Source organism: Panthera leo, chromosome D3, assembly GCF_018350215.1.
Source record: "Panthera leo isolate Ple1 chromosome D3, P.leo_Ple1_pat1.1, whole genome shotgun sequence".
NCBI classification, from domain to species: domain Eukaryota; kingdom Metazoa; phylum Chordata; class Mammalia; order Carnivora; family Felidae; genus Panthera; species Panthera leo.
The window spans coordinates 7,311,061-7,337,769 of NC_056690.1; the positions used below are offsets into that span (position 1 = coordinate 7,311,061).

The 26,709-nt window shown below is 44.4% G+C and overlaps 1 protein-coding gene and 1 pseudogene across 2 annotated transcripts in view; one reads left to right on the plus strand and one right to left on the minus strand.

Annotated features, from left to right (window-relative positions):
* The window catches only part of LOC122204200 (MLX interacting protein), a 58,649-nt gene that overhangs the window by 23,221 nt on the left and 8,719 nt on the right, over window positions 1–26,709 (minus strand). The window lies entirely within an intron of this gene.
* LOC122204201 lies at window positions 20,688–22,252 on the plus strand (annotated as a pseudogene).

Here is a 26,709-nt window from a genome sequence, read left to right on the forward strand (position 1 = left end):
TGAGGGCTTGTATTGGTTTTGTGTAAAAAAGCAGGGAGTAATCATTTCCATGACCATCAAAAATTAAAGCCAGTTGAAGGAGGTGAAACCAGGCAAAATCAGAGTAGCTGCAGTGGTGACTTCTTCACCCCGTCTGTAAATGCTGGTGACCTGTGTCCTTGTTGGGAGCACTCCCTCCTGTGTCCTGGCCTTCCACCAGGGGACACACACTGCCGAGCTTATACCATTTCCAAGCCAACAAGGCAAGGAGAGTAGTTTCCACTTCTGGACAAGTCACATGAGCCGTCCAAGCTCCACCTTCTCTAAAATGGTGACGGTGTCCACCTCACAGGGAGGATTACAGGCAGGCACGAAAGGGCAGAGGAAGTAGCAGCCAATGCTGGGGCACGTTGCTGCACAGCAGTCAGTTCCGGGCCATGTCGCTGGGTTTTTAAACCTGTTGTTGCCCGTCAGATTGTAGACATAACTGGACTTTCAGGCAGGAGGAGCAGGGATGCTGGGCAGGGCATCACCTAAAGCCAGATTCATGGGGCACCTGGTGGCTCAGTCAGTTGAGCATCTGACTTCGGCTCAGGTCGTGATTTCACGGTTTGTGGGTTTGAGCCCCACGCTGGACTTTGTGCTGGCAGCTCAGAGCCTAGAGCCTGCTTTGGATTTGGTGTCTCCTTCTCTCTCTGTCCCTCCCCCACTCATGCTCCATCTCTCAAAGATAAATAAATGTTAAAACATTTTTAAAAAATTTAAAGCCAGATTCGTATGTTTATTTGCCAAGAGACTAAACTTAGATCCAGATCCCAGGGTGTTCTGATTCCTCTGGACCAGGTACAGGGCCAGACTTAGAACAAGAAAAAGTGGTGTATCACTTCAGTTTGCACCATTTGTTAATAAACTTTAACACTTAAAAAAAAAAAAATCTGTGCATTAGCCATGTATGTGTCTCTTATACTGTAGGAGCTGTCTGTGCCCTTCACCTTTTAAAAAACTTTTTATTTTGAAATAATTATAGACTCACAGGAAGTTACAAAAACTAGCACAAAGAGTCCCCTGGATACTTCACCCAGCTTTCCCCAGGGGCGGCATTCTCTGCGGCTGGGACACAATCTCACCACCGGGAAACTGACTTTGGCATATCAGTGTTACCGAGACTACAAATCTTACTCCGTTTTCGCCACCCGTTGAGATGTCCATCGTCTTTCTCTTGCTATTTTATGTTGGTAACACCATAACATTGATTTGTGATGTTTCCGCAAACGTTTACCTTAAGTTTTTGAGTTTTACTTCTTTATATAGCATATCTTCAAATAAGCAGGTTATCCATTTGTGTAGTCCTATCTACCGGTCTTCCTTTAAAATTTCTTTTAGCTTCCCTGCCTGCCCGTCTACCCCATCCAGAGATTGTTTCCTTTAATCTCTTTTTTAGCTTTTTTAGTCTTACTGATTTTAAAATAAATTATACACCCACACTCAAAGAAAATTCAAACAATACAAAACAGTACAAAACAAAAGCAAAGTCACCTGCAATTCCACCACCTAGAAATAACTGTCGTCTAAATTTTGGTGGTAATATTGTGTAGTGAAGAAATAACCTATCCAAAGAGAAGTCTGGCCTTTGCCCTCAAGCTCCTAGGAAGTGACCTCTACGGCCCTGGAATGTCCTGCCTGATAGTAGTGTCTTTGTTTGCCTGGGGGCGTTGGTCAGAGGAGAATCTCACACAGTCTGATTCACTCTAGCACTCTGGACCAAACAGTATCAGTTCCAATCTCCAGAGGAACTGATAACTAAAGGCATCAGCTAGATCTCCAGGAGGGGCTGGAGACCAGAAAGTGGCCACACAGGCAGAATGTCATCAAGTAAAACTGCGACCGCCAGCGACTCAGGTGAGCTTCCCTGCCTGGCAGTGCTCTCTGCGTGCACTGTCACACACTGTGGTGGGAAGGAGGTCACGCCACCAGAAGAGGACAACCAAGGGCACCACCTTTGAACACCTCTTCGACTCTGCCCTGTGCACCCCTTCCTTCCCTTGGCTAACTCAATTACAAGCTTTTCCCTGTAATACACCGTAATGAAGAGTGGAACGGTTTTCAGTGAGTTCTGGGAGTCCTTCTATAGAATTATTCAACCTGAAGATGGTTTCCGGGAACTCCTCCAACTTATAATTGGTGTGAGAAGCGAGGGCAGTCTTGTGAACTATTATCCCCAACTTCATAGTTGACCCTTAAGTCCTTGTAATACACATATTTTCATATATATGAATAAACGTGATATTTAAATGTTGGATAATACTGTTTTATAATTCATTTATCATTTATGTTATAGACATCTTATTGTGTCAACATAGTTTTATATATATTCTTAACGTTTGTTTATTTTTGAGAGAAAGAGAGCGTGCGCACGCAAGCCGGGAAGGGGCAGAGAGACAGGGAGACAGAATCTGAAGCAGACTTTAGGCTCTGAGCTGTCAGCACAGAGCCCGACACAGGGCTCGAACTCACAAACTGTGAGATCGTGACCTGAGCCCAAGTCAGACGCTTAACCGACTGAGCCACCCAGGCGCCCCTCCCTGTTGGATTAAAATGCCCTCTTCAGGGACACCTGGGTGGCTCAGATGCTTAAGCATGTGACTCTTGATTTCAGCTCAGGTCACGATCTCATGGTTCGTGAATTTGAGACCCATGTCGGGATCCACACTGAGTGTGGAGTCTGCTTGGGACTCTCTCTCCCTCTACTCCTCCCCTGCTCATGTGCACACTCATGCTCTCTCGCTCTAAAAAAAAAAAATTTTTAATACCATTTTCATCATACACCTCATTCCCACATATGTACTTGGGGCTATTTCTGAACACACTATTTCTTTGGGTGTTTGTGCATATGTTTTTAATGGTTTCACTTTTTACATTCAACTCTGATTCTTCTGGGGAAAAGAGTCCGTTTACTTCTTTACAGAGCTCACCAAAATAAATTCCAACCAGCTATCTGATTGCTTCACCTTCCCCAACTAATTTATGAGATTTCCATTAACAGATCTTAAATTATAATATACACCAGGGTCTGTTCTAGGGCCTCGTGTCACTGATTCATGTCCAATCCTGTGCTAGTATCACACTGATCTGGCAACTATAAATTTGTAATACGCTATCTAGGTAACGTTGGTCTCCATCACTTTTGTTTTACTGTTAGAATCCTTGCCTATTTGCTCTTCCACGTTCCAATGTTACAATCACATTGTCAAATCTCAAAAGACAACTCTTCTGGTATTTTTATTAGAGTCGTGCTTAATAAATTAACGCGGGCAGGGCTGACCATTCCAGTTGGGTCATCTCCATCCCAGACCAGTGTATGTTTCTCCACTTATTCAAGCCACTTACCCTACTTAAAATGTCAGAGACATCTGAAGCCGTCTAGTATTCTATAATTTACTTCATCTGTGTCCTTCACATTTCTAACCATATACTTCTACTAACGTTTTAAAACAATGTAAAAAGAAAATTTAGAAAGCTAGAATCGGCAAGTCACATAGTCACACACCCAAATACAAACACCGTCCACATTTTACTGCATTCAACCTAGCCACCCACCCCTCAACCCCGTAGCTACGATGGTAACGGCCGCCCTCACCTTGATCAAAGTGGCTAAGCCACAGACACAAGTCAGAAACTTCTACCGTATCAGCACCAGGAATAACTACCCTCAAAGAATCCTGCCGTTTCCTAGCACTTTCATCCACCTACGCAGAAAGGTAATTAGTAGGTTCCAACATTCACCGAGGTTAAGATTTTTATGTAAAGTATGAAAAACTCCACCCCTTACAGACATCTGGCTTACAGAGGAAGTAAACTAACAAAGGTCTGCAGCCAGAGTACATACCTGCAGTCAGGACTCTAGATAGAAACTGTCTACCACAAATGTAAGAGAAAGAGATGCGCAGATGTTTCTGAGTTCCTATGAAGACTGGCAAGAAATAAATCTGTTACTATTATTATTGTTATGACCATTATTAGTCATTTTCAAGGCACTGCCAGCTATCTAACCCACTTTAAAGGCACCGAAATCTGAAGCTGTCTGATGCATTTCAAAGGATAAGGTAACACCCTCCAGGTAGCCAAGACCTATAAATAGGCTTTAAAAGCATTGGCTCCTTTCCTAAGTCAGTTTGACAATTAAAGAAAACCCATGGAATCTGCTCTCTATTGAATTTGAAACCCCAAACCTCGACCTTGACAATAACTGGGGTCGTAGTGACAGTAGGGTTAAGTAGGTATGGGGGCATCTATCAAATCCTCACTTTTCTGGGGCAGAAGCTGGAGCCGGTAGTTAAATCTACACAGCACCTATTATAATGTTGTGTAAAATGGTGCTTAACAAAAGAAATGAATTGATGAAAAGAATTAGAACCTTTTCAGGTTGCACGTGGGCTATACAGCATGAACACTGTACCCAGATTAATCTGGCTGAGACGCCACTTTCTTCATGAAACTATCCTGATCCGCTTATTTGACACTGTTCTAGCCGCGAACGATAGAGCAGCAAACAAAACGATGTCCCTGGCCCCATGGAGCTTATATTCTCCGGGGAAAGACAGGCGCCACGTGTGTGCTATGTCAGGAGCACCGAGCAGTACGGAGCACGGGCGAGGTGGAGAGGGAGCTGGGAGGTGCTATTTCTATAGGGTGAGGTGTGAAAGTGGAAGGATGGAGAGTGGACGCTGACGGATCCTGGCTTCTGCCTCGATAAGCCCACAAAACTGCTCGTGCCGAGGACGCGGACGGCCTCTGCGCTATCAACCAGTCACTTTCGGACCTCCCCCGACGGAGCTTCCTCCAACATCGGCCCCCATCCCGCCCCACGCCCTCACCGCTGCCCAGCCTACTCTGCTCCCCACTTCGCAAGCTCTTCCTCCTCCTCGCGGCCGAGGGGCCTGTCCCGAACCCTCCACACCCCACACGCTCTCCCTTGCCTCCCCCTACCCACACGCCAGGATGACCTCACCAACGGTGTCTGCTCGCACCTCTCCCCTCCCGAAAGGCCCGCACGGGTTCCCACGGCTCATAGGGTAGAACAGAGTCCCTAAGCGCTCACCGAGGTGGAGGCCCCCAGCTGCACACACCTGGCGTAAACAAGCTCTTCATCACCCACCTAACTCCTTCATCTTGAGGATATTGGCCCCCGGCAGGAGCCCTCCCGGACCGCTCTCAGTGTAAATCGTTAGCTGTGTCCTCTCCCGACTCCCCGTGCCCACCACGATCTGCCACCACCCGACGTGTGCGCCAACTGTCTGTCTCCACGACCAGAGTGCGCTTTCTGGGAGGGGGTAGCCGTATCCATTCTGTTCACCAATACCTCTCCCCGCACGGTGCCACCGTGCAACAGGCCCTCGAGTATGTGCCGAACGACCTCCAGAGCGTCCCCCCTGCCCAGAGAGCCCCACTCGGGACTACCACAGTCCCTGGTCCCCGGCCTCGCCCCACTCATCCTGCGCTCCGCGCTCCCCTGGGCTCCGGACTGGGCCCGACGCACAAGGGGTCCCCCGTGTTTCAGTCTGTATCACGCTCTCCTTTGCGGGAGCTCCAGGCGCTCACATAGATGCGTCACTGTCCACGTGTCCTCGGTCTGTTGGTCCCCCATTCCACCTCCCTCCTCCCCCAGTGTAAAAGCAGGTAACACAGCTGCGTAAATTAACGATTCGAGCTTTTTCCAGGTCGGCTTCATTTTAGAGACCACAGCTAGATGAAAAGGAACAGTATGTTACAAGTTAAACGAAACCAGGAGTCGGAGCCCAGCACTGCGGTCTGAGTTCTAAACAGCGCGCCTTTAGGTGGGACGCCATCTCTGCCCAAGTCAGTTCTTCTCTCCGGGCTCACTTTTCCTTTTTGTGATGAGACGGAACTTAATTAGCTTATCCCAACTTCCTGCCAGTTCTATGGGTCTAGGATTGTACCCGTCTCCCAGAAAGGGAGACACTGGCCCCAAAGACTATAAATGAGAGGCACCCACAGTAGGGTTGTGTTGGGGAAACACCAGCTACTGTTTAGCAAAAGAACGAATAGAAGGATCTGTAACACTCTGACCACAACCACACATCTCTGTCTTTTTTTTGGAGGAGGATTTTTGGAGGTGGGTGGAGGGATGGGGGAAATAGCTGATGTGATGGAGATTAAGGAGGGCACTTGTGATGAGCACCAGGTGTTGTGTGAAGTGTTGAATCGCTATACTGTATACCTGAAATTATTATTACACTGTATTTTAACTAAGTGGAATTTAAATAAAATCTTTAAAAAATTTTTTTTAAATGTTTATTTATTTTTGAAGGAGAGAGAGACCGATCATGAGCGAGGGAGGGGCAGAGAGAGAGAGGGAATCCGAAGCAGGATCCAGGCTCTGAGCTGTCAGCACAGAGCCTGACACGGGGCTCGAAATCACGACCTATGAGATCATGACCTGAGCTGAAGTCAGACGCTTAACTGACTGAGCCACCCAGATGCCCTTTAAATAGATCTACAAACAAACAAACCAAAAACAAAAACACAAACTGAACAAAAATTTAAAAAAACACAAAAACAAAACACAAAAAAATTAAAAGCACCAATAGGGGTGCCTGGGTGGCTCAGTCAGTTGAGTGTCCAACTCTTGATCTCAGCTCAGGTCATGATCCCTGAGTTGTGGGATCAAACCCCGCATCTGGCTCCACACTGAGCATGGAGCCTGCTTAAGATTCTCTCTCTCTGCCCCTCTTCCCCAACTCCCCAACTCTCTAAAATTAAAAAAAAAAATGTTGTTTTAAAAAGCACAAACAACACAAGAAGCAACAGGTGTTGACAAGGATGTGGAGAAAAAGGAACCCTAGTGCACTGCTGATGGGAATGCAAACCGGTGCAGCCACTGTGGAAAACAGTATGGAGGTGCCTCAAAAAGTTAAAAAACCAGAAGTACCTTATGATCTAGCAATTGCACTACTATTTATCCAAAGAATACAAGAACACTAATTCAAAAGGATACATGTACCCCTAGGTTTATAGCAGCACTGTTTACAACAGCCAAGATATAGAAGCAGCCCATGTGTCCACTGACACATGAATGGATAAAGATGTGGAACATAGGGGCGCCTGCGTGGCTCAGTTGGTTAAGCATCTGACTCTTGATTGCAGCTCAGGTCATGACCTCACCATCGTGGGGATCGAGCCCCTCATCGGGCTCTGCGCTGGGTGTGAGCCTGCTTGGGATTCTCTCTCCTTTTCCCTCTGCCCCTCCCCACTCATGCTCCTGCCCTCTCTCTTTCTCACTCAAAAATAAATAAATAAAAATTTAAACAAGATGTGAGATATGTATACAATGGACTATTATTCAGCCATAAGAAAGAATGAAATCTTGCCATTGGCAGCAACATGGATGGACTGGAGGGTATAATGCTAAGTAAAATAAGTTGGTCAGAGAGACAAATACTATATGATTTCACTCATATGTGGAATTTAAGAAACAAAACAAACAAGCAAAGGGAAAGGAGAGAGAGAGAGAGAGAGAGAGAGAGAGAGAGGAAAAGAAACCAAGAAAGAAACTCCTAATTACAGAGAACACACTGATAAAGTTACCAGAGGGGAAGGGGGGGGATGGGAAAACTAGGTGACAGGGATTATGGGGTGCACTTATCTGGCGTGCACTGGGTGATCTATGGAATTCTTGAATCACTATATTGTATACCTGAGACTATATACAACACTCTGTTGACTATTAAAATAAAACTTAATTTAAAAAATAAAAATAAAAACCACAAACAAAAAAACTTTGTACAGCCCTCCTCACATAAGAGAAATTCCAAAATGAAATGTGTTTTACCTATCCCTGCTAAAGACAATCTCCCCGCCATCTGCTACTGAGAATCAGCTGTCACCCTAAATCTTTCCCTCTTCTTATCCTCCTCCCATGCATGCGTTTTCATCAACTTGTCAGCCACCCAAGTAAGAAGTCTGCGATGGCAGGAGAGCCAGGGCTCACTCATGAAAACGAAGGCAAGAGAGATAATCTCAGACTGGTGTCTATTTCAGAAACACTGCAAATCTCCAAGCCGCCCTGACTACGGGACGCACAGACAGCCCTTCTGCCAACAGGCTCCTGAGACGTATGGACGTATTTCATCTTTATCAGCATTCAAAATACCCACATTTTTTTCCTCGCGATATGCTCATTTTCACTCTGGCCTTTCTGTCGAAAGCAACAATTTGTTATTCATGAAATCAAACTTAAAGACAGTGGCAGAAGATGAAGTTTCAGTTCAGGATCATATCCCAGTTTTAACCTCAGACCTTTATACAGTATGAACCCTGCTGCACAGGCATTTCCCATCTCAACGGCCGTTGCAAACGCCTGAAAAGAAGAGTGTGTTTTTATAGCTCCATGGGAGGATAAACACACCTTAGTTACCACGGTGCTATAAAAATCAAGGTCAGGGTAACTTATCTCTCATTTACCTCTGCTTCAGGGCCTCCTGGGAAAACGGACAAAAATAAAATAAGCATATCTAAGGCACAAATCATTTAACAAACTACAGAGCAGGAAAAAGTCAAAAGAAAAAGTAAGTGATGGATATTTATTTTCTCAAAACCGAAACCCTTGGTACACTGATTTTTTTTCCCCTCCACATTCCCAAATGAAGCCAACAACTCGGCTGGGCGGGAGGAACTTGTGGCACGAAAGACTGAACCAAACGGCAAGGAGATTTTGTGTTTTCTCATCCCGCAGGTCTCTGAGAGCCAGTGTGCGTTTGGGAGGAAGGGAAGGAAAAGAGTAGGGAGGGAAGTTCCTATGAATGAAACTTGAAGCCAACCGTTTATGCTGATTTTTTACCTGTCAAGTTTCAGAGTCTTTCTATTATTGCAGGAGCGCAATCCGCTTTCCTGGCATAAAGATGAGTAACATCTATTCTCCCTAAGTCAAAATCCCAGATTTTACTGAGGAAATCTGATCCCGTCCACGGTGCCACAGTGAGAAATTCAAGTCACAAAAATTCATCTACCAACAGAATCTCAGGCCAGGCGGAAACACAGTGTGGCTCCCACTATGGGCTCGCTCCCAAGAACGAGAGCAGCCCTTCTAATGAGAAGCACTGTCATTATCACCTGTTATCCGCCACTGGCCACAGGAGTGGGGAGAGAGACTGTGTTCCCCTCCTGCCTGCCAGCTCTGCAGCCTTGGGTAGACATCTGGCCTTTCTGAACGTCTCTTTCTTTGGGGGGAAGAAACAGCCTATTTCACAGAGCTATGGTAAGAATTAAATGAAGCGAGGTACTTAGATGGATTAACAGTGTCTGGAACATAGGAGGTTCTCAATAAAATGGATTTATGCCTTCTTCTGACGTTCAGAACCGTTCTGACTCTTTGTGCTATAAAAAAGCACAACGACAGGCCTCCAGGCCACAGCAGCCAAGCCTCCCAGCAACTGGAGTCCGGAGACAAAGAGAGAGCCTGACTGTTAGGGTGCGTGATGAGCAAAGGTCCTTGAGAGCTGGAGAGAACTGCCATTTAGAGATTAGATACGCGGTTCTTCAATGAAAATGCAATCGATTCCCACCAGTACAGGTGGCACAGATACAACTGTGTTTCTCTTTTATTAGCGCTGGTTCACTCTCCACCATAGAGTATCTACATAGCAGCAAAGTCTAGTAGCCCTTCAACAGGAACTGAAGCTGGGGGGCTTCACAGCCTCCCATCACTTGCACACACACACCCAGAAGCTCCCTCAGCAAGGAAGTGCTGTCTGGGGGCTGATTCCCCTCCTTCACATCAGCTCTGGGGCACACTTCACAGCACTGTCCCTTATAAGGCACCACTTAGGCTAGAGAGTAGACTGATGTTCTAAACACTGCAATGCTCCAGGGAAAGTGGGCAGCCTGTGGGTTTGTATATCTGGTGGTATAGCTGAATGCTAAGCCTGTTTCAGCTCAAAGTCCACAATACTATAGGCCTACGAGAATAAAGAGTAAGAAAGGTACTAAGGGAGAAATAATTACTCTAGAATGCGGAGAAGCCAGACTTAAGGCAGTTGGCACAGTTAAAGAGGGGATGGCCAAAGAGTTTTAATCCTTCAATTATTTATAAGATACAGATAAAACATGTCTTTTGATTTAAAAAAAAAAAAAAAAAAAAAAGCCTGCAATTCCAGCTTGCTTTCACGACCAGGACCATAGGGCAGAAATCATGTGCAGGCCAGGAAAAGAAATATCCCAGCAACATGTACCAAGAGCCTGTGATGTGACAGGCTCTGCACTGAGAACTGGGTGATAATGATGTCAGGACATCACAAACTGAGAAAGGCAGCTTTGAAGGAGCTAAGGCACATGTGCAGGGTATGGAAACACGCGAAAGGGGCACTCAATGTCATCAGTGGATCGAGGGCATCTTCCTCAGATAGGATGCCGGAGCTGAGGCCCCAAGGATGGGCAGGAACTAACTAGGGAAAGAGGATGTAGAGAAAAAGGTTTTTTAGCAGAAGGAATAAAGAGGTCTTTCTCAAAGTATTAGCGGTTTGGCTCTGGTCCCCTCTGTCCTCCATACTTAGCTTTGATGAGCAAAGAAGTGAAGGTAAGAACACTGATTATCTGGAAATCTCAGGATCCAATCTCCCCCTTGCCAGTGGGATGGGGTCAGGCACAGCAGTCAAGTCCTTGGATAAAGATAAGAGAGCTACAGAGAAGTCAGTTAGTTTGTGCCCGTGTTAAGGGTCAATCTCCTGAATCTGTCACCCAAAAAAGATGAAAGAATGGGAGGAAGAGCTGGTTTGTCATCCTCATTTCTGAAGTAGAGCAGGAGAAAGACAAGAGAGAAAGAGAGAGGAAGAGGAAGGGGAGAGCAGGGTTGAGAACAAGGAAGGTTGTGAAGGATATGTCTTCCACTATTAGTGGTTTGGCTTTAAAAAGTAAAAATTCTCTTCTAAATCAAAAAATCAATAAACAAAGAAGGTAAGTGCCAAATGGAGGGAGAGATTGTGAAAAATCGGTTAAGTTCCTCAAACTACCTACTAATTAACTATCTAATTAAAGATAATTATCTTTACAATGAAAAGATCTGGCAGTTATCTAAACCAAATGATCAAATTTGGCATCATTAACAGTGGGACAAGCTGACATTATGTACCTCTGATGTGACTATCCGTGAAGCACACCCACCAAAAATGCTGACCCTAAATGTTATCAATGCCTTCTAGGCCCAGCATGGTTTACAGGAAATACAGGGGACAGAGAAACATGCTAGCCACCACCACAAGAAAACAAATACAGAATGCGGGACGTTCTTCAAGACAACTGGCCCGGTCACTTCCGAGAGTCAATGGCAAGGGGAAAAGGTGAAAGGATTATTCTCTTTGGCATGAAAATGACATAATGGTTATGAAAGTAAATATATTTTTAGGAATAAAATGTCACGATGTCTCCAACTTTTTTTCTGAACCATACAAAAGAGAGACAGGTACCTAGAGCAAGGGTGGCAAAAGTTAACAAATATCAACTGCAGGTGATGGCTATAAACGTGATGGCTGCACCATTATTTCATATTTTCTCTGTTAAAATTTTTAATCATAAAAATGTTGGGAAAAAATGGAAAATGAAAGACCCACTTCCCAACTTAAAAAAGAAAAGAACTAAAAGGAAATTCTCAAATACCAAATAAATGGTCAAATTCAGGGAACAATACATTCACTAGAGAGCACAGAAATAAAAATAAAATACCTGAGATACCATTTTTTGCCTATCAGATTAACGAAGATTTTTAAAAGCATAGTAATTATGGTACATGATTTTTTTTTTTTAAAGTACAGTCATTCTGGAAAATAGTTTGGCAGCTTCTTATGATGTTAAACATATCCTTACCTATGACCCAGCATTTACCCAAGAGAAATGAAAACACATGTCCAATCAAGACTTGTACATGAACATTAAGAGCAGCTTTATCCACAATGAAGATGAAAACAACAAAATGAAGACAAGCCAGCTGTCTATCGACAGGGGAATGGATAAAACAAACTGTGGTATATCCGAGCAACAGAATATTAACTATTGATACATACAGCAACACAGATGAATCTTAAAAACATTCTGAGCACAAGAAATCAAGCAAAAACAGTACATACTGTATGATTCCATTTATACAAAACACAAGGAAAGACCAAGCTAATCTACAGTGAGAGAGCAGATGGGGGACGGGAAGAATGCCTGGAAAAGGTACAAAGGAACCTTCTGGGCTGATGGAAATGTTCTGTATCTTGACTACAGTGGTTATATACGTGTATACATTTGTCAAAACTGTTGAAGTGTACATGTAAAAGGGTGAATTTTATTGTTTACATATTAAACCCCAGTAGAGTCAAATTAAACTTTCAAATTACAGTAAGGACACCCAGACTTGGAAAGGATGTAGGGAGTGGGGTCTCTTATATACTGCTGGTGGGAATACTGACTGATGCAACTTTTTCTTTCTTTTTCGCTAACAGCTGTGTTGGGATGTAATTCACATACCACACAATTCACCCATTTAAAGTGTACAATTCAATGATTTTTAGTCTAATTGCAGAGAATTGTGCAACTATCACCACAATCAATTTTACAACATTCCCATCACCTCAAGAAGACATGCCATCCCCTCAGTCATCACCTCCCAATCCTGAACAACTATTAACCCACTTTCTATCTCTAAATGTGACATTTCATATAAATGGGATCACATAATATGTGTTCTTTTGTGACTGGTTTCAACTTAGCATAATGTTTTCAAGGTTCATCCACGTGACAGCAAATATCTTCTTCCTTTTTATGGCTGAACAATATTCCATCATATGGATCCATCACATTTGGTTTATTTATTCACGGATGGGCATTTGGGTTGTTTGCACCTTTGGGCTATTTTGAATAATGCTGCTATGAACATTCGTGTACAAGTTTTGTACAGACAGATGCTTTCATTTCTTTTGCACAGACACCTAGGAATGCCAACTCCTGGGGCAAATGGTACGTGTATGTTTAACTTTTTGAGGACTACTAGAGTGATTTCCACAGTGGCTGCACCATCTCACATTCCCACCAGAAACGCACAGAGGGTTCCAGTCACTCCACATCCTTGCCAACGCTGGTCACATCCTAGTGGGTGTGAGGCAGTATCTCTGTGGTTGTTTCAAGTTTCATTTCCCTAATGATTAATGGTATGGAACCTCGTGTGTTCTCATGTGTTTATCGGTCATCCCTGTATCTTTGAAGAAATATCTATTCCAGTCCTTTGCCCACTGTTTGATTAGGTTGTTTGTCTTTCTCTTTCTGAGCTGTAGTTTTTTTGATATATTCCAGATAACACATCCATTATTAGATACAGGGTTTGCAAATATTCTCTCCCATTCTGGGGGTTGTCTTTTCTAGTTGGTATAACTTTTGAAATCCAGTCTGGTAACACATATCAAAGAGTTCAGTATATAGTTTATCTTATAGTTTTACTTCTAAGAATTTATCCTAATAAAAGAATTAAAGAAGTGGAATGAGAACTGCTAATGAACCAGAACATTCACCATAGTACTACTTAAATTGGATCTCAATCCTTTCCTCACACCATAAACAAAAACGAACTCCAAATGGATCACTGTCCTATATGTAAGAGTTAAAACTATAAAGCTTCTTGAAGAAAATATAGGAAAACTTTGGAAACCTTGGGTTTGGTACAGATTTCTTAAATAGGTCACAAAAAGCATGAACTACAAAAAAAATGGATACACTGGACTTCATCAAAATTTAAAACTTTCACTCTTCAAAAGATGACTGAAAATGACAGTGCGGGTCTATTTTTACCTACAAGGGTACAGAAAAAAAAATAAAAAGGCACAATAACAAAATAACAGGGTATATAACTCCACAAAGAGTGTTTCAGAGGATTCCGCTCTTTTCTTCCTATCTTCTAAAATGTCTGAATTCTCCATTTGACAATGACTACACATTTTTTAAAAATTTTTAAAAATGTTTATTTATTTTTGAGGGAGAGAGAGAGAGAGAAAACAAGCGGGGGAAGGTCAGAGAGAGAGGGAGACATAGAATCCACATCAGGCTCCAGGCTCTGAGCTGTCAGCACAGAGCCTGACGTGGGGCTTGAACGCACAAACCACAAGATCACGACCTGAACCAAAGTCAGACACTTAACCGACTGAGCCACCCAGGTGCCCTTCTTTTTATTTTTTATTTATTTATTGTTTTGGGGGGTGGGGAGGAGCAGAGGGAGGGAGGGAGGGAGGGAGGGAGAGAGAGAGAGAGAGAGAGAGAGAGAGAGAGAGAGAGAGGGAGGGAGGGAGAATCCCATGCAGGCACCACGCTCAGCACGGAGCCTGACTTGGGGCTCATTCCCACGACCCTCGGATCATGACCTGAGCCGAAATCAAGAGTTGGATGCTCAAACGACTGAGCCACCCAGACGCCCTGCCAGTGACTATGTATTTCTATACAATGAGGAGGAGAGCTGGAGAGGAACCTCCACAAAACTATTTCTGTTTTGAAAAAGGGAAAAAGGGAATTTCCATCTCATAATTAATAGAAAATAATATTCAGAGTTTACCATGTTGATTTAGGAGTTTTGTGAGGGGTTTTTTTTTTTTTTTTTTTGGACACATTTCAAAAATAAGAATACATTGTAATTTTATTAAGAGTGTAATATCTTTGCCCTTTTTCACGGATAATTTCTATTATACACTCAAGTTAATCTGTCAACAACTTTCAGTGATGTAAATGGATAATAATGGCTTAAGGTTATTCTGTAAAAAAAAGTTTACATGCACAGCACTATCTCACAACCCTCCAGGGCTTGTTATACAGAAGTAAAAATAATTCAAGACAGTTAATAAAAGTGTGCGTACTTGACTCGGAGTCTCTAGACCCTCACTAAGTTAATTACTCTTATTTTACACTCCATTTAACAAGTTACGCAAACCAGCAGAAAACGGGAGGCACCAGACAAACAGGGAGGGTAAGCGGCAAATCCAGTGCAGAGCAGGTAGCAGCCAAGAGCCCAGAGGAGACGATGATTAAAGATCTGAAAACTGACTCACAAGAAAGCCAAAGATGGTTGAGTAGAGAAGCAAATATACCTTTGCTGTACAAGAAGATCAGGAAGTGACCATAATGAAACAATAAATAGTATTTGGAAACAGGTGTCTAGATAATTGAAAGCTATATGCTCAGTACATTCAAGAAAGCCAGTCAAGATTATTATGTATTTGAGAGAGATTTCCACTTTTGATTAAAAACGGCTAATTTTGTTAGAGATGATTAACAAAATAAACAACGGCAATCTGGAAAACTACTTTATTATCAAAGGAAGCTCTATGCGTTAAGAGAAGGGCAAATAACTAAGGTATTTTTGGAAACGTATTTTAATAGCTACCCAAGTTTAATGCCGTTCAGAGGACTGAACTAAAGAAGTAATTTAGATCCGCTGACAGATTCTTCTGTGCTCCTCAGAATGCACCATGTAGGTGGTTCCCAAGACCAACTCTGACTAAGAACTAACCCTGTGGACAAGACCATTTTCTATCTGGCTCTGTCCATCACCTATAATCTCCTGGCTTTGCACCTCCGTCTTTGAGAAAAAGCACTTTAACTTGGCTGTCTGGGGCCCAGGTCTTTAACAAAAATTTGTGTCATACCCTGCTTTTGTACTAAGCTTTTCAAATGCCACTCTGCAACCACACTGCATTTGGAGAGCTACCAGGTCCTATGCAGAGAAACTAAGTTCCTGACTTGATGAGGAAATGGAGTCTGATCTTCTCAGCGCTGAGGTGAGTTACCTCCACTACCACATGAGTTCCTGCTGTCCACACCCCTAAGGCTGGCATTTCCACAAAGACAGCTGGATATGACTAATCTGACCTCACAAATGTGAAACTAAACGAGGGGTAGAAGCGAGCCAGTGCCACTTAAGTCAGCAGCAGAAAGAACCCAAACACGGAGTTCCTGCTCCCAGTCTGGACGGACTATGTTTGGGACTCCCGCCAGAGGAATTATTCACTCTTCAGATTAACTTTGTAGCTTGAAGTTAATGCATGACAGGGACAGATGCCAGGCCAAAAGGGCAGCCTGAAGGTCAGCCGGGTAGCAGTGACAGCAGATGGGTAGAGAAGGTGGTGTCCTGCACAAGGCAGGAGAGTGCCAAGTAAGGCTGAGGCCACAGGCAAGCAGCCTAATTCCTGGAGGCTCCATGCCAGGAGGCCATGATGGCTGTGACTCGGCTGGGGCCCAGGAGTGGCCTGGGATGCCCGCTGACCAGGAGGAAGCTGTCTATTCTGGAATGGTTAGCTAATCGCCTAAGATGCTGCTGAGCCAAGAGGGCAAAGGCAAGCAGGTTCTCCCCTCTGGACCAGGCAGTCCTCCCGCCTCCCCCCAGGAACGTGGCTGAGGTGGAAGAAAAGCGGCCAGTCTCAGAGCACTGAAGCGATTCAAACTGAATCAACTGGTGCTTTATTCAAAACAATGATGGCTTTGTCAGGAGACTGCAACAGGCCAACAAGAGCCAGCTGAAAAACCTGCCCTCCCCTCCTAATTTCTGCCCCCTAGTCCCCATGACTTTAAGACATCACACAAAAAAAGAGGGGAAAAAAGTACACACACAAACCAACAGCAGCCAACCCTTGTGATGCAACAGGGGCAGGCCAGCTGCCATTCAGAGATGACACATCACTGGAGCTGGCTGTTTTGCTGCCGTGGATCTCCTACCCAGGAGTCGGAACTCCTGGGACATAGCTGAGTCTCACTTACTGATATATTTCCAGTGATCCCAGCCAACAGAGAACAAAGGGCTGAAACATCGTGTTTCTATAGTGCTGTTGGGTCAATGTTCCAGTCAATTTGGGAGGGCGGCATACCCGAGACCTCAGTTAGAGCTACCAGGCTCGAGTGGCTGCCCCTCGCTTTACAAGAGCCTGAAAGCTCCTACCCCAGGACCCTCTAGGGAAGGAAACAGAAAGAGATTCTCTCTGCAGGAAAGAACTTGGAGGGGGCTGGGGTGGAACCAGCAGATTATAGTATTTTTCACACCACACCCAGCCCTGCTCACTTCATCCATATTTTACCAATCAGCAGCAATCATCTCAAGCATTGTACAAACACACCCATAGCTCCAAGGAGCCAGCAATAAGCACAAAAAAAAAGAGATAAGCAAACAAAGCTATGGGGCAAAAAGCAGCTGGCTACATACTGGCCAAGCCAGCTCAACTGTAATCAAGAGGTCTCTGGTAGGCTGCACTAAGAAGCAACTGTAGGAGTGAAGAGCCATGTCCTTTCTCCCTGGCTCCTATGGATTTTGCTAACGAGAGGATGTGTCCTATTTGGTGTCGAGCAAATCCTAGGAACTTCATCTAGCTGTCCTGCATTAATCTGTGAGCAGCTTTCAACTTACTGGAGAAAAAAAAAGTGCATAGAAATTTTGAGATACTTAAATATCATTTAGACCACTTTGACTTCTTTATTGTAATCAAATACTTGGTCTTGTCAAAAGGATTCTAATAAAATGCTTTAGAGAGAGAGAGAAAAAAAGAAGCAACTGCAGGAAGACACGCATGCCACAGGTGAGCTTCCCCAGCACCACCTGCCTGCTGGTTCTCAGGTACCGCACAAGGACAACGTCAAGGACAAGAGAGAGGCTGAATTGATAACTGGGCCTTCCGCCAAGGTCTCTCATGAGGGAAAAAATTAAGAACTCCAAAGCTCAGGACTTGTCCAATGAATAGGGGACCAGCTTGAGGGAGTGCTAGGGAGGCTGGGGGCCAGGGCCTGGAGCTCTAAGCCAGAACGTGGCGGGTGGATGCGGATGCCACAAGGGGCAGCCTCCCCTTTCTGCTGAAGGGAGGGAGTCTTATGACTGATTCAGTTTTTCAAACATAACCGAGGTCCTCATGTCTTCGACCAGCCCCTCCACCACACATTCAGCCAGCAGCACAGGGGTGGGCTAAATGGAACCACCGAAACCCCACAACCGATCAAATCGACACGTAAAGCTGCAGAGATGATCTCTGGACTTGATGTGAAAGTATTTCAATTGCTTTCCAGCGAGTTGAATCAGCTCTTCCTTCCATGAACCAAGTCATACCAGTATTTTCTTTTGTAATTCAAAGGAAATGCATCCACACAGCTCCCCATCACATGTGGTGCAGACTCACAGTTGGAATTATAACCTTTCATAACACTCAATGCTCTCCTTGCGTCCGGATCGACAAAAAGCTAAGGGACCGCATTCACCTGCTCACGTCACTGCAAAGCGTAGCCTCGGGGGTCTGTCAACCAGCAGGCACAGCACAGACAGGCAAGCTGGGGCCTCAGTTCAGGTGTGCACGCTGCCGATGGGTGTGTCAAACACCATCCACTGAGTTCCCTGCCCTTCTGCAGGCTGTAGGGACACACTGAAAATGCAGGGAGCATTCCTATCAGCAGCCCAGGGCACAGAACAAAGGGTGCTTTTCAGCTGCGTACCTGCTCACCTCCTTCCTCCACACACCCCTTATCAAGGGTTGGCAGGGTGTGACAAAGAGGTGGGGTGCCTAATGTGGCAATCCCAATTGCCTCTTTTTTTCAAGAGTCCTGCTGAGAGATTCTCAGGGTTGATGGTTATTTCTGTCAGGAAGGAGAGGGAGGGGGAGCATTTTCAGAGAAAGCAGCCACCCTGCAGTACGGTAATAGGGATGAACAGAACAAGGGCACAGAAACACCTTAAAGTTACACAAAAAATACCATGAAATATTCTCAATAACCAAGAAAAAGGGATTAAATAAACAATAGTACATCCACACAATGAAACACCATTCAGCCACTAAAAAACATTGCAGATGAATATTTTGGGGCCTAAAAAGGTGTTCATAATCTATTAAATGAAAAAACATATATACTCATCATGACAAAAAAAAAAAAAAAGAAGAAGAAAGAAAGAAAAACAAACAAAAAACCCACAAGGTCTGGAAGGATAAACACTAGGGAATTGACAGTGGTTATCTCTGGGTGTGGGATTTTTTTTCCTGGAAGGAGGCCTGGAAATACAGTCAAATTTCAAAAAGTGAGGTGTTAAGCCTAAAAGAATAACTCCCCAACTTTTCAGGGAATGTATCTCAGCAGAAGCACTACACCTCTAATAAATACAAATTTTATTTCAATCTGGCTTAGAAGCAGAAGTGATTGGCATTTAAGAACCATAAAGCTATTTGCCAACACCCTTATAGATCAGATCAAATATAGATGGAAATCTGAGAGCAGGAACAGGCTCAAGGGGGCAAGATGGCTGCCCAAGCCGTACCTTCATGTGTGAATGTGTGCGTTGGGGGGAAAGTTCTAAAGGGGGTGCGTTTATTCTTTTCTTCACCACCTCAAATACACACACACACGTGCACATATACACACTAATACTGGGGAAGGGAAGTAGGAGGCACGTAATGTAAGGTCAAATGTGTAGGTTAGAAACTTTAAACAAAAGTACAGAGATAGGCCTCCTCAGTCTAACTTAAAGTTATAATTTTATTTCAACTACAACCAAATCAACTTATAGTTAAATTATCCCTTTCATCTCCTCCAGACTCCCCCTATGAAAACAGCCCCACCCCAACAAAGTATGGTGAATTTAAGGGGTGTAGTCTGAGATAGACTATAAGGCTAAGAATGACTTCTAGTCCAAGAATTTCACAAAATGGAGAATCGATCCTCTATCTCCCAGATAAGATCATTTAAAATAATTGCCCAAGCTCCTCCTAACTCAAAGTTAACTGTCTACTAGATGCATCTGTACCTCTGGGGTTTAACAGGCAGTCTTAGATTTTATATTCATTTATATTTTTATGGTCCTGTGACTTTAAACACAGCACAGGGCAGAGAGTACACAGTAAGAGCTAGAACACTAAAAATACTTTCCTTGTGCCAGAAGCTGACCTGTGGCAAACAGCACAACACAATCCTTCATCCAAGACTCACTTTTAAACTAGATTTAACCTAGCCTAAACCCATCTCCCCAGAATAACTAATACTTGAACTCAGACATTAAACTATAAATTGAAGCAAAATTTAAAAGTGGAGCTCACACATTAGTTCAGATTTCTTCCAATTCTTCAGATATGCCCAATCTCGTTAACACTGGGCTCACATTCCCAAACACCAAGAATCACCTGAAGCTGAGTGATGGGTGCCCACCCTTAGAGCCAGCAAACATTCCACCACTCCCTATGGCCTTTCCATCCATCGCTCAGGCCACATCAATTGCAGTTTTATGTTTACATGGTTTTTCACAATAAAAAAAATTTCTCTGTAACCATGACTTTATCAAAATGAGGAAAATACATGTTACAGATGGCTCATTCACTTCCTGGCCCTTGTGGGCATTTGCGTTTGTAGTCCCTGACTCATACGATGTTAACAGGAAAAAAAGGTCTTAACAGGATAATCTCAGAGACGGTGATCTGGCAAGCTAGAGGGCAAGCTGGAGAGGCAGGCCATTTTCCCAACCATTCTCTCATTAACTATATACAGAAGAGACAGAAGATAGCAAATTATGAAATTTCTAGACACTGACATATTTAGATCTTGAAGAGCATGTAGTCCAGTGCTTCCCAAGTCAGGCTTCCTAAAGAAAATGTTGAAAACCAGAAGCGTTTTAAGTACTTGTTTAAATGACAGCTCTATTGTGACATAATCTCCATGCCATGAAATTTTCCCTTTAAGAGTGTTCACGGGGGTAGCCAAAGATACGGGGCCGCTTGGCCACAGGATGTAGCGCGGGGGACTGTGGGCCCCAGCAGAGCCCGTCCACAGGCCTGTTTACCATTACAGGGAGGTCTCTGCCCCCTGGGGCTGACACCCCCCCTCCCCCAACCTTTCCCCAGGCTGAAGCTGCAGGGTATTGAGGTACCAGCCAGATGTCTTCTCACAAAGGTTCTGGGGTGGCACAGGGCAATGCAGCTCCTGCCAGTGACAGGGAAATGGACACACTGGAGCTGGCGGAACTGGGACCCCTGCTAGAAGAAAAGGCAAACGAGTAACTGTCAACCCAGCCGAGACTGAAGGAGAGCAAGCACACCCAGCACCCCAGGAGGAGGAGGAGGAGCGGGTATAGATCCTTCCCCTGCAAGCCGACCACGCCATGGAAAAGATGCAGAGGAGTTTGTGCAGAAGGTCTGGGAGGGATGCTAGAGGGTCATCCCGTATGTCCCAGCCCGGCCTAGGACAACGACTACTTGCTACATGGCCATGGACCACCTGTGCCCTCCTGCCGGGTTTGCTTCAAGAGCGTTTCCCGCATCTGTACGGAAACTGGCAACATCTGGACCCATCTGCTTGGTTTTGTGCTGTTTTTCTTTTTGGGAATCTTGACCGTGCTCAGACCAAATATGTACTTCATGGCCCCTCTGCCAGAGAAGGTGGTTTGTGGGATGTTCTTTTTGGGTGCAGTGCTCTGTCTCAGCTTCTCCTGGCTCTTTCACGCCGTCTATTGTCATTCAGAGAAAGTCGCTCAGACTTTTTCCAAACTGGGTTATTCAGGGATTGCTCTACTGATTATGGGCAGCTTTGTCCCCTGGCTCTATTACTCCTTCTACTGCTCCCCACAGCCACGGCTCATCCACCTCTCCATCATCTGTGTCCTGGGCATTCCTGCCATCATTGCGGCACAGCAGGACTGGTCGGCCACTCCTAAGCACTGGCAGACAACAGCAGGAGTGTTCCCGGGACTTGGTTTGAGCGGTGTTGTGGCCACCATGCACTTCACTATTGCTCAGGGCTTTGTCAAGGCCACCACAGTGGGCCAGACGGGCAGCTTCTTCTTCACGGCCGTGATGTATGTCACCGGAGCTGGCCTCTAGGCTGCTCAAATTCCTGAATGCTCCTTTCCTGGAAAATGTGACATATGGTTCCAGTCTCATCAGATTTTCCACGTCCTGGTGGTGGCAGCAGCCTCTGTCCACTTCTATGGGGTCTCCAACCTTCGAGAATTCCGTTATGGCCTAGAGGGGGGCTGTACTGATGACTCTTTTCTCTGAGCCTTCCCACCTGAGGGGTGGAGGAGGAACTTCCCAAGTGCTTTTAAAAATAACTTCTTTGTTGACACGAGAGGAAGAGTCTGAGTTGCCTGTTTCTAGAAGAAACCTCTTAGAGAATTCAGTACGAACCAAGCTTCAGCCCACTTCCATACCCACTGGGCGATAAACTACCCATTTCCCTAGCTGAGGAGGATGGGGAGGGTCCAAATTAGACATGCCCCGCCTCAGCAGTCCCCCTCGTTGGCAAGGGGGGGACCGTCCCCTCACAGAGACAGCACTTCGAAGCTCATGTTGAGGTTTTACCCCTCCTCCAACCATTTTGGGAAAAAATGATGGACTGGGACTCTTCAGAAATCCTGTTTCCAGAAGAAAATGTCCCTTCCTTACCCCCATCCTTATTTTGTTATCTGGCTTATAACAGGCCATCCATTTTTGTAGCACACTTTTCAAAAACAGTTAGAACCTGGTCCCATCTTTCTAGGGCCTGGATCTGCTTTTACAGCAGGAAGAACAAAGCCACCAACTTTTACATAGCCCGGATAATCATGGAAGTGTGTTCAGGCTTCCATGACTTTTAATTTTCTTTTAACCTGACTTTTAATTTTCTTTTCCTTGGCACGGTCATGTAAAATTAAAATGGGGAAAGATATTTAATACTTAATACTAAGCTTTAAAAAGAAACCTGCTATCATTGCTATGTATCTTGATGCAAAGACTATAGTGATAATAAAAGAAAGTACAGAAGACACTTGGCATTCAAACAAAAAAATAAGTAAACAAACAAATAAAAATAAAAGTGTTCACTGGGGTGCCTGGCTGGCTGAGTTGGTGGAGTGTGAGACTCGTGATCTCGGGGTAGCGAGTTCAAGTCCCACGTTGGGTGTAGAGATTATTTAAAAGTAAAATCTTGGGGCGCCTGGGTGGCTCAGTCAGTTAAGCGCCCGACTTCGGCTCGGGTCATGATCTCGCGGTTCGTGAGTTCAAGCCCCGCGTCGGGCTCTGTGCTGACAGCTCAGAGCCTGGAGCCTGTTTCAGATTCTGTGTCTCCCTCTCTCTCTCTGACCCTCCCCCATTCATGCTCTGTCTCTCTCTGTCTCAAAAATAAATAAACGTTAAAAAGTAAAATCTTAAAAATTAAAAAACAAAATACAATAAATGTGTCCATTGGTTTTTAGTACATTCACCAAGTTGATGATCACATCATCATTCTCTAATTTGGAACATGCTCATTACTCCTTCAAAAACCTTACACCCATTAGCTGTGAGGATCCATTCTTCCATCTCCATGGCAACAACTACTCCACTCCTCTGTTTTATGAATTTACCTGCACATTTCAGATAAATGGGATCGCAACAGGTGGTCCTTTGTGTCTTGCTTCCTAGGATAAGGTTTTTAAGGCCCATGCATGTTGTAGCATATGTTGGAATTTCATTCCAAAAGTTGTCTTCAATATTTTTAAAAGTATTTATTTGCCCATGAATAAAGTCATGGTGGTCACTCTTTAAATAAACACATTTTTTCTCATTTTGTAAACAACAGAAAAAAATTCAAATATATAGAAAAATTGAAAAGTTATGTGGTGCACACCCATGAACCCACAACCTGGATGCGACAAATAACACTTCGGTATATTTACTTCAACACAAATTCATCCATTCATCCATCTATCTTACTTATTTTTAAGCAGTGGTTCTCAAAGTGAGCTGGAGAGCCTGGGAGTCCCTGAGGACCTTCTGGGGGGTCTACGATGGCAAAACTATTTTCAAAATAATACTAAGGGGCTATTTTCCTTTTTCCATTTCCACTCTCTCAAGAGTGAATGGTGACATTCTGCAGACGTGTGACACCGCGGCCGAAGAAAGTAGAGGTGAACATCCAGCTGTCTTCCAACCAAACATTAGCTGAACAGTAGACAAGATTTGCAAGTGTGGAGAACAATGCCGCTCTGCTCATTTTTGCAGAAAACAATCATTTTCTACAAAAATGTTATTTATGTTAACACCTAATGGGTTTATTATTTTTTCCAGTGCTTTAGCAAATATTTTTAAATTCTCTGTTTTCATTTCTAGCATGGTAAACGTCAACAGCTATAATCCACAAAATCAAAAGCTCTTTGGGCTTTCCAATATTTAAGAGCACAAAGGGGTCCTGAGACCAAAAGGTTTGAGGGCCGCTATTTTCAAGCATTTCAGAGTAAGATGCAGACATCTATATACTTTGTCCCTAACACACCAGCATGCATAACACGTCAGCCACAGTTCAACATTGGTCAATGTTTCCTTTTGTTTTGGTAAGATTTACACATAATAAAACGTACAAATTTTAAGTGTACCGTTCTCGTTCAATGAGTTCTGACAAATGTATGTGCAATCCCCTATCCAGATTACCCCCATCGTGGAAAATTCTCTTGTGCCTCTTTCCAGTCAGTCCCCACTCCAACCTCCTTCAGAAGCAAGTAGTGGTGTGATTTTTTTCACCTTAGTTTCAGCTATTCTAGAACTTCATGTAAATGAAATCATATCTGTTCTTCAGAGGAAGGGTTATTTAATTCAACATAATGTTTCTGAGGTTCATCGTGTTTTTGCACATACCAGTAATTTGACCTTTTTTTATTGCTGAATGCAAACTGTTTCTACAGCAATCTCTCTCAAAAACATAAGGGCCATTGAAGATAAATAAGGTTGGTAACCATGCCTCTAGTCTAAGCTCAATCCCAGCCCCTGCCTCCCCCCACCCAGTTAGACACAGTGGCAGGGAGGAGCTAGCCAGCGGCACCACCGTCCCGGAGCGCCAGCCCAATCACCCTTCTACCACGGTTCCTGCCATTTCCTATTCTCACCTGAGAAGAAAGTTCCCATCTCAATCTGTAAGAGAAGTTTATTACAGGAAATGGAAAATCAATACCAGATGACGGAGGTACTAGGCTTCCCTCAAAAACACGTCGGTCAATGAACGGACACACAAACGTGGTATGTTAATACACGGGACACTATTCAGCAAGCGCGAGGAATAAAATACAGATAGATACATACTGCCACATGGATAAACCTTGAAAACAGGGTTCTAAGTGAAAAAAGCCAGACATAAAAGGCTGCACACAGTATGGTTCCATTTATATGAAATGTCCAGAAAAGGCAAATCTAGAGACACGGAAAGCAGATCAGTGCGTGTCTGAGGCTAAGGTGGAAACTGGGATCAAACGTAAAAGGACCGGAAAGACCTCAGCGGGGGGGACGGAATCTAGTTCTGAAACTGGATTGGGATAATGACTGCACAACCAACAAATCGATAAACTGTATACTTAAGATGACTGCAATGCATGGTATATAAATTATACTTCAGTAACGTTGCTAAAAAATAACAACAAAAACTTGTCTGTGCGAGTAGATAAGAGTCCTGCTCCAAGGCAGAGAAAGACCTGTTTAATAATTCAAAGAACAAAGGAGGCATTTTAAAAGACCCTGCTTGCTACTCAACTAGAAAAGAGTCATGTAAAATAGCAAAGTAATACAATCATATGTTGTTTTAAGAATTCATTGAAAGTCTTTCGTTTTAATAAATAAAAGGGATTTATAAATTAACTTCCTCTAAAAGGCTCCATATCAAGCTATGAGGGCAGGTCCCAAAGGCTCATCAGGAGACGAGGTAGCCCACTGGCAAATGGGCCAGTTACCACATCAGCACGGGACAAAGTGCTTTCGGTTGCTCTTTCAGAAGCTCGAATATTGGGTAAATTTTAATCTACAAACTAAGTTAATTCCCCTACTTTCTTCGTAAGAAGCTATTTTTTGTCCTGTTGGCCAAGTTTATCTCATGGTGACAAACCAAAAGAGGGCACCTTCTTGCCTACGCCCACAAGCCACAGAGGGAAGGAACTGTAACAAGCGTTCAGAACGGATCCTCCTACTCCCAGAATTTTCCTCAACAGCAAAGCCATGCTACCTAAGCCTCATGGTTTCCCTCTTCAGTGCAACTAAAACTCCCAAACCTCTGTTTCTACCTGCAGCCTGGTTCTCTCTGCTGTCTCTTTACGAGCTCTCACTGCTTAGCTCTCTACTCAGATTCTTCACGTCCACTTCTGAGACTCAAAAGCAAACAGAAAGGAATCCTGTTTCTGGAACTGTTTTTTCCAGATCTTGGACACCTTCCTGGAGCTACGCTTCTACACTGCCCCTTTCCAGAAGATTTTTCTGGTGATGCAGTCCAACCCCAAACACATGAAGAATGCTAGATCTGGAGAGGCTCCTTTAGGGCATGTAGATCAGTCAATATTCCTCCACCACAACCAGACCCAACTGAGCAAAAACATCTTTTGGGATATACGACAGCATGTATTTCGCAGGAAAAAACACTACCTTCCAGATGCCAGCTCAAAAGTCCAGAGTCTCCCCTGCACATCTGACCCCCTCGAGAGGCACGGTAGAGGTCTGGGAGGCGAGACGGAGCACAGTGTGGTCGAGGCTACGAGAGGACCTCGCCGGACAACTGCAGCGCCCCTTACACTGACAGTCCCCTCGAAGCCCCCTCTTGGGGAAGCTGCCCCTCCCACAGCTCCAGTCACAGGGTACCCACAGCAGACGAGTTTAGTGCACAGCACAGCGGTGTCCCCAGCACACCTGCCACTGCAGTTGACGGGGCCTTCCTCAGCTTCCTCATTTCAGTAACGGCCCCCGTGGTTCAGGCCAAAACCTCCCAGTC